The 8,886-nt window shown below is 42.6% G+C and overlaps 1 long non-coding RNA gene across 1 annotated transcript; it reads right to left on the reverse strand.

The window, feature by feature from the left end:
• Positions 1-3,746: 3,746 nt before the first annotated feature.
• On the reverse strand, positions 3,747-5,040 carry LOC108514239 (uncharacterized). Its single transcript, XR_001881165.1, has 3 exons — positions 4,808-5,040; positions 4,496-4,620; positions 3,747-4,076 (listed from the first exon to the last, which is right to left on the reverse strand). It is a non-coding gene; the product is annotated as an uncharacterized LOC108514239 (long non-coding RNA).
• Between the last annotated feature and the right edge of the window lie 3,846 nt (positions 5,041-8,886).

An 8,886-nucleotide genomic window follows, 5' to 3' on the forward strand; every position in this document is an offset into this window, starting at 1 on the left:
CTGGCTTCTTTGCATACTTCATAATATTTCTTACCGAAGTTGAATGTTTTGAATTTTAAAATATCCATTGTCAAGTGATTTTGAATGAATTTGTTGGAAATTTGATATTTTTAATATTACAGTATGAAAAAGGAGAAATAAAATAGAGAAGGAAGAAAAGGAAAGGAATGGAAGCGTTCCCAGGTATTTTCAGGTTGGCTCTGTGTTACGACACTCCACTCAGCGAGACCATTTACAACTCTGCCTTAGCCTTCGCTTCCTGTTTGTGGTTACCCAACGACCAGCCAAAGGTGAAAGTTTATGGTCTTCTCTGTTCCTTTCTGAGCATGTGTCCTTCCCTGAGTATGTGTGTGGCTTTTTAAGTTCCCCATACCTGCAGTCTGTAAATTAATATCAATTCAAAACCTCTATTCATTTTCAAAACCTCTATATCATTTTCAAAACCTCTATTCCACCCCCAACAAATCCTATTTCCTAACTATTCCCACCCAGCTTTTTGCATGCCTATTGTTTGCCCAACTTTTGACTTTTATTGTTTTTGGAACCACGTAGCTGTTTCAGTCTGACAAGGTACAGATTAGGCTTAAAAAAGGAAGCCCTTGCCACAGTCCTCTGGAGAAAGCACAGTCAGATCAAAACAGACAGTCACATTCCTTGGGGAAAAGGCCCACTCTTCTCCCCTTGAATCAGGTAACCATGTGGAAGTGCAGACTGCAGTCTTCACGAGGCCACTGCAGCTGGGAAGGGGTTGTTGGGGTCAGAGTAAGTTAAAATGCCACAAAGCTCACTTACCCTTTTTCAGGGGCCTTTCTCCTGGCTAAACGTTTGCTTGGTTGGTGCAAATCTTTTTTTTTTTTTTCCTAAGTGCCATGCGAGGGATAGCCCCTAGAGGTTCCTATTCTTCCATTTTCACTGACATCCTCTCTCACCAATCTTCTCTCCCGCTTTAATGGAAATATCCCACATGTTCCAACCACTCTGCTCCTAGAAACTTCACTAATGCATAAGAACTTCCTCAGGGTTTGTTTCCAACCCTCCGTTTCACGAAAGCATCTAGGACACTTCATGTTTCTTGATTTCTATGCCCAGTAATCATAAAGGCAAACGTAACGCTCTATGGGAAATCAAGATGATTAATGTGACTTAAATGTAACAGAGAGCAGAACTGATAGAATCCTGATATAAGGCAGTGAGTGTGTACTGCTGCTCCATCCCAATGAAACTGTTCTGGGCCGGGAGCGGTGGCTCACACCAGTAATCCCAGCACTTTGGGAGGCCGAGGCGGGCAGATCACAAGGTTAGGAGATGGAAACCATCCTGGCTAACACGGCGAAACCCTATCTCTACCAAAAAAAAAAAAAATATATATATATATATATAGCCGGGTGCGGTAGCGGGCGCCTGTAGTCCCAGCTACTTGGGAGGCTGAGGCGCAGGAGAATGGCATGAACCTGGGAGGTGGAGCTTTCAGTGAGCTGAGATCCGGCCACTGCTCTCCAGCCTGGACGTCCAGCTTGGGCAACACAGCGAGACTCTGTAAAAAAAAAAAAAAAAAAAAATGTGATCTGTTTATCTTTACCTTTGCTCACTAGAGGATTATACATATCATTACAAAGAAATATTACTCTAGTAAAGACGCAACATCCAGAAAATTGTAGCTGTGGGCATTAAGTGTATGATAATCCAGAGTCATTCGGCAAGACCCCTCTCATTTAGCATAAGGCTCACAGGTGGGTTCAGTGAAAATGCAGTAAAAATCACTACTCTGCATCTTTCCCATCTTTTAAGGTGACATAAATCTCTGCAGCTCCAGTAGTGGGCATTGCTTTTGGTTTACTATTTTGGTGAGAGGTGACACTAACTAGGCAATTCTAGGGGCTTCCAACTAACCCTTTTTACTCCAAGGGCCATCACTACATCGACCGGTAACCAGTGGTCTGCCAGTTAGAAAGGTAGCTGTTCTGTCTGTGCATTTGGGACTGGGAATGACCAGGATTTGTGACTTGTGGTCATTCTGGATCCATTATAAGAAAGACTCAAGACTCATTGCATCACCTGACTTTCATAAGGCCCTACTTTTAATTATAGAGGCATTTTTAGTTTCCTGGAATAGCACCAAATTCAGAATCAGCATTAATAACCCGTGTTTCTCAGGAAACAGTCATGAAGGCTGAGGATAATCTGTGGATGGCTTAAAGAAAGTTTAACCACTTACATATGTGGAATAAATCCAGTGTCCTTACTTATGGAGAACTTCAAATAAGGAGCTCCGGAGCTTTACCTGGATAAGAGAGAGCAAGTACCCCTATAGCAGTTTGAGTCAGGTTTCTGCCACCACCACTCTAAGACATTCCCGCTTATATAGGTCAAGAAGGAACTCAGTGTGCCTCTGATCACTTATTTAAGCATGGTCTATGGATTCTGACATGTGATATTTTCATTATCATTAATTTATTTAAAATTCTATAATTTCTATTTGTACTTCCCTTTGCCTAAGAGTTGTTTAATAGAATGTTTTCCATTTTTCATGTGGCAGGACAGTTTTGTTTTGTTAATAATTTTTACTTTATTGCATTGTGCCTAGATAGTGTAGTTTGAAATACTTCTTCTTTATGACATTTATTGATGTTTTATTTGTGACCTAATATATGATCAAGTTTTGTGAATAGTGAAGTGCCCGAGATAAAGTGAGGGTAATTATCACAGTACAAAATTGTGCACCCATAACGTCTGTCTCAAAGACGATGTTGTTTGGATCTCGTTTCTCATTGTGTATTTTTGTTCACCTGTTCTCCCTCCTACTGAGAGTGGCATATTAAAGTTCCCTCTTGTCAGAGGCTTTCCAGCTATGTCTCCTTTCATCTCCTGTGGCCTCTGTTTTATGTGAATGTTTTCTTCCTTGTCTAACTTCTAATTCCATTTTCTTTTGATTGTTGTTCAGTGCCTTAGGCCTTAGGGAAACGGAGAGAGAGGAGGGATTCCAAAACCCAAGCAGAGCTGTGGCCTAGGATAGGGAGGAGCTGGGAGCTGGGATCATAAGTAAGGGGCATAGCCATTATGACCCAGTCCAGAAGTGGGATATGGGGGAAGACAGACCCAGCCCCTTCTCCTCCAGCCTTCTGATTTCACACCAATGCCCCCATCGCCTGAACTCAACCTGAGGCCAGAGGGTGAAGGGACCAGCTCGATGCTGAATATAAAGGGATCCAGAGCAGGGCAGCGCAGGGAGAGTGGACCTGATGGGGCAAATGCAGAATAACAAGGTAAGGCTGTGAGTGTGCGCTGCCAGGGCACCGAGACGGCCTGATTCAGCATCGCACCCCAGTGTCCACAACGATTTCAGCTAACACGTCCCAAAAGTATCTGACTACGAAGCACTTTACAAATTACAACACAATTTTAAAGAAAATAAGAGCTCTTAAATTATAATGCTGCTGAGATTAAAATAAACAGCAGAGAAAAAAATAATTTGAAATACAAAGTAATTGCTTCAAGATGTTAATTACTCAAAATTTTATTATTTTACATTACTTATATTTTATAACAAATGTAAGTATTACGTTATTTCTACTTTATTAAGAATTAACCATGTAAGAGTAAAGTGAGATTATTTCACTTTGAATTACTCCTAAAATATGTGGCATATGCAAATGCAAATATTCTTATGAGAAACATGACACAACTGCATCACCTTGGGCATGAGGTACTGAACCAGCTCCTCAGGTCAGGTGAAACACAAATGATCTGCATACTGTATTTTTGATGCGCTGTTTAATAAATGTCTGGTTTTATACACACAGTGATGCAAAATATTAAAGATTTTGTATGATTTGCAGCAATTAAATTATTCAGTTATTGTTCTGTCTCGAATATCTTCAAATGTTACGAAAGTTAGAGACTTTGGTTGTCCACCTTCTTTTGGAAATATTCAAAGCATGCTTGCTTTCTTGTATTGACTTTTTCAAACACAGTCTGTGCACTTCAGGGCCCTCCTTTATATTGAAACTTTTCTCCCAGCAGCTTCAGATCCCTGAAGAATGGCAGATTTTAACATGATAAACGTTTCACCTACAATGCTGAATAATATGAACAGAACAGGGTGGAGAAAAATTAATTAAAATTTCTCTTAGGAAGAGTTGTGTTTTGTGTCTGTGTGTGTTATAAAGACTGCCTTGAGAAGTTCAGGGCATGATAGAGAGAGAAATAGGCATTTGGAGCTTCTGGGGAAGAGGGGGTCGGCACTCTGGGTTGGAGGGTATTCAAAGGAGATGCAGGAGGAGAAAGGAAGGAGAGTGATCCTAGGGAGATGGCAGCTCGTTCTTCCCTGAAACACCCAGACCTTTATAAACCCTACAGAACTCAGGCGTGCTTGGTGTGAAAGGATTTGGGGGTAGAAACCCTAAAAAGGGACAGCTTTATCTACAGGGTGGGCCATTGCTGCTAGAGCCTTATAAGCCTCAGCAGACATCTGGGTTACAAAATTCAAGATAAATACCTTCTGCTGCCCAGAAACTCTAGAGAAGTCACAGCGGCAACTTTCACAGCTAGTTGCTAGGTGCTGCTTATGCACCAGGGGCAGGCACCAGGGCATGGAAAGAGCAGCATGCATTCCTCTGGCTTCTAAAAGGAAGACGGTCACATTTTAGTAAGAAAAATCCCATAAATATATGGAGCTTTCCTAAGATAGATGGATGGATAGATAGATAGAAAATTGATACAGTGATGATAGAGAAATAGATCAGATAGATAGATAGATAGACAGATAGATAGATAGATAGATAGATAATTTTTGAAGAACAACTGTTACCTAGCATTATTGAAGAAGACATGACTTCTTGGGAGGAATAGCTCTTAACACAGTCCTGCTGCTTCATCCTAAATGTCCAGCTTCCCATCAGGAATATTCCAGACATGGAAGAAGAGAGTTCTGGTAAAATAATTGAAAGAATGATAAAAATTAAGAAAAACAAAACATCGTGTTTCCTGCATGCTGAAGAAATCCACTTCAAAAAGGCAGCTATGATCCTGTATCATTGTCCTCACTTTTCCCAGCTGTGGAATTTAAAAAATGAAGCCTTAAAGAGTGAATAAAGAATGATTAGAAAACATGAGTGTTTAGACGAACAGAGGCAAGATGGCGCAGTTCCGGGTTCTTCACCGTCAACTTTCCCGCGCCCGGGAAAGACACGGGTCGACTGCGCAGGCGCAACCCGACCTCCGACGGAGAAGAACCGGAACCCGCCTAGCCACGCCTACCGCCCCGCCCCAGACCCGCCTATGTCCCACCCACTGCCCGCCCACTCCCGGGCTAGGACATAAAAGCCGCTCCGGCGGGCGCATGGTGCGAACTTCCTCGGCCCCTGCTCTTGTGCGGACCTAGGAACCTCGCCCAAGAACGCTGGAGTGACTTCGTCGGCCTCCACCGCCGGAGACTGGTGAACCTCGCTCCCTCCTTCACATTGGCTTGTAAATAAAGTTTTTTTGCCTTGCCTACTTGCCTTTTCTCTGGCATTTGCTCTGGGGGTCGCATTAAAGCAAATCAATGAGGACCTTAACTGATCAAACACGTATTGTCCACTTGGAGTTGTCCAGACTATATGAGCAGACACTTGGAACCATTAAGTACTTTTTGCCACTGGATTTATAAAGTAATTTATATTCAATTTATATTCGTATTGGGCAGTTCTATTCTCTTTAAGGCAATGCAAGTCAATATAATACAAAGTAGCATTCTTTTCTTGCTAACAGGCAACCTTATTCATGTACTTATTTGCTCAGAAATATGTGGTTGGCACTTAAGAGGTTCGAGACTGGAAATGCTGGTGGTAAAATCACATGCAATTCAGCTTCATTGCAAATAAGCCACGCTGTTAACAGCTGCATCCTGTTGGAAACATGATTTTCAGTATCACAGAAAATGCAAAAGTCTGGCAGCTTTACTTACTTAAAAGTAAGGGAACTTCAAAAGTAGATTAAATTACCATGTTTGTCATTATGTGAGAAACTTCACCTTTACATTTACCTGCCATGTGATTTTTAGAAACAAACCAGGTGTATGGAACATGGCACCAAATAACAAACAGACTGGAGGGCCTTACACACTAGCATTACTTCTATTTCAAGATCCACAAAACTTTTGCTCTTTTATAACAGCATTCCCTTTCCTTGCTTTTCTTTGCCTAGAAATCAGCCCTCTACTAGTGTCATTCAGACCCATGGTAATTTGCTGTAGCCATTGCTGCAAAAGGCGGGTATCTTGCTCTGATTTTCTACAGGTAGTCTCCCTGTACTAAGTCCCCAGAGGCAAGCAAGCTGGTTACTTGGAATTTCTGTGTTGTTTCATGAGTAACAGAGACTGCTTTCAGTTGGAGTATGTTATCTCATATTTGACACCCCAAGGTATGCACCAGCCATAGGACATAGGACATAGCATCAGCCCTTTGGAACATCCAGTTCGCAGGATTTTCTGTTTGTCAGTTGAACACACTCTCCTAATGACCTCAAAGAGCCCAACTGTCCCCCATCAGAGGCTGAACAATTGCCAAGTTCACGCTTGTTCTGCGTGGGAGCCAGCTGGGCCACATAGTGCCTGTCCGCTGGAGCATTCGACGTCTCGAACTGTGAGGACTCCAGCTCATCTCCAGACTCCTCAAAGCAATCTCAGTCTCTTTGCATAGTTTCCTGACCCTGCATATTTTAAGGAAGGGGCTTTCCTGCAGTGCCCCCTAGGCAGAGTTCCCCTATCTGCATGATCATCGTAATCAATGGGGAAACTTTCAAAATCATATTCCCGCTACAGCCCAGGCAGCAGGGTCCATCGTGCTGGGTACAGAGACCCTGAGCCCAGCAGAAGGGATGCAATTGCCCTGAAGCTGTGGCTAAGGAACCACAGTGTTCAGATAGCAATAGTTCAGCTTGGAACATCCAGAGGTTAGTCTGGTTGAAATTCCAACACGTCTAAAATTCTGATAATTCTATGATGATGGCTATACATGCATAAGCATTCTTTTTCGGTATTAGATGAATAAAAATACGATGTGGTAAGCATGGAGTCCAGGATACAGACAAAATTTTAGTCTGAAAAGAGAATTCGTATGGCCTCTGCCTGGCCTTTATCAAGTCAGTCCAATCCTATGCAGGTCCAGTTAATTCCTTCTGAAGGAGCTGATAATGAATAATTGTCTGCCAACGTCAAGTGGTTTGTTCCTGGACAAAGTCTAAGCCCTGGGCCCCTGGAAAGGCAGGATTCTGAGAACTAAGTGCTGCAGGGACTAGGGCCTGGCTGGGAAAAGGTGGTGTTCTGCTGATGGTGCTATTTTTGATGACCTATTGCTTTAGGTCTAGTTGAGGGAGAGAGGTGACTCACACACGCATAATCTGAATAATTTATACAACCCTTCTCAGGCTGTGTAAACACAAGTGACCACATTAACCTTTTCAACGTTAGAAATAGAAACACTTGCTACTTCCATATATAGAAGGGGAAAATGAAGCAAAGAGAAAATGAGTAATTATCTCCAGGAATGAGGTGCACAGAAAATGACTAACTATCCTGAGGTTACAGAGAGGTCTGTCCTCTGATTTTAGAAAAAGATTCTCTTTGAATGTGACAGGAGAGCTTTGACAAGGGTGGGAAATGGGGGGATGTCACATGGCAGCCACGGGAGGTAAGAATGTTTGAGTTACTGAATGTGGAGTCTGGGGACTGATAGAGGTGGCAAGTATCTGATTCAAACAACCACATATTTGCTGTTATAGTGTCCTGTTATAATGTCCAAACCCTGGCACATCCACACCGTGGAACCCTACTCAGCAATAAAAGGGAATAATGTTCTGATATACACAGCACTTTGGAGGCATCTCAAGGGAAGCATCTTGCGTGGGAAAAAAACACCAAAAGGTGGCATATTGTATGATTCCACTTATATAACAGCTAATTTAACATGTCTGAATGAGAAAATTATGGAGATGGAGAACATGTTAGTGGCTGCCAAGGACTAGGGAGGGTGGAATAGAAGTTGGTAGTGGCACATGGGATCCCTATGGGGAGCTGCTCTCTGCTTTGCATCTGGACTGTGGTGCCCACAGGATCTGCCCATGTGATGGACATAAACACACACACACATACACACACAAACACACAAGTAGAGCCTGGGAAATCTGAGTGAACCGATGTCATTTTCCTGGTTGCGATATTGAACTGTAGTTTTTCAAAATGTTACCACTGGGGGAAACCGGATGAAGGACATGTGGGATCTATCTGCATGATTTCTTACAACTGCATGTACAGTTATCTCAAAATTAAGTTTTTAAAAAATACTTTATGTATTTAAAGACAAGATGTTAAAAGTGAAATGGAAAAGTCTATGAAAGAAAAGTAGATGGCCTAAAAATATCAAAGCTATCTAAAAAACACTTGACAATACCCCAAGCCTCACATTGAATGCATTAGAAAGCTTGCTGGGGACTGAAATACCTGAAATAGAGAGAGAGAGAGAGAGAGAGAGAGGGAGAGACTGTGTTCAAAGGCAGCAGGAGAAAGGTAGGTTTTAACATGTAGGATTTATTCTTATTCAGGTATGGTGAGGCCAGCAGATCAGAAGATGACTAGATGGCTATCATTGAGAAGACAGTTTGTTAGTCACAGTTCCGAAGGGGAGAGGGTAGCACACGTCACATGCCACATGCCACATGGGCTGCATGGCGAAGCCCAGGAGACAGAGAGAGTGAGGGGAAATTGGGGCAAGATCCTTTATTGTGGTCTCAGCAGGAAGGAACAGAAGAGGCAGTGTAAGCAGCTTTAGGACTGGGCAGTGTGTGTAATGTCAGTGGGCTCAGGCACACGGCTGTCTCTAGTTACCTGTTACCTGGTCCTGTGGTGATTAT

Source organism: Rhinopithecus bieti, unplaced genomic scaffold, assembly GCF_001698545.2.
Source record: "Rhinopithecus bieti isolate Rb0 unplaced genomic scaffold, ASM169854v2 scaffold_32012, whole genome shotgun sequence".
NCBI classification, from domain to species: Eukaryota; Metazoa; Chordata; class Mammalia; order Primates; family Cercopithecidae; genus Rhinopithecus; species Rhinopithecus bieti.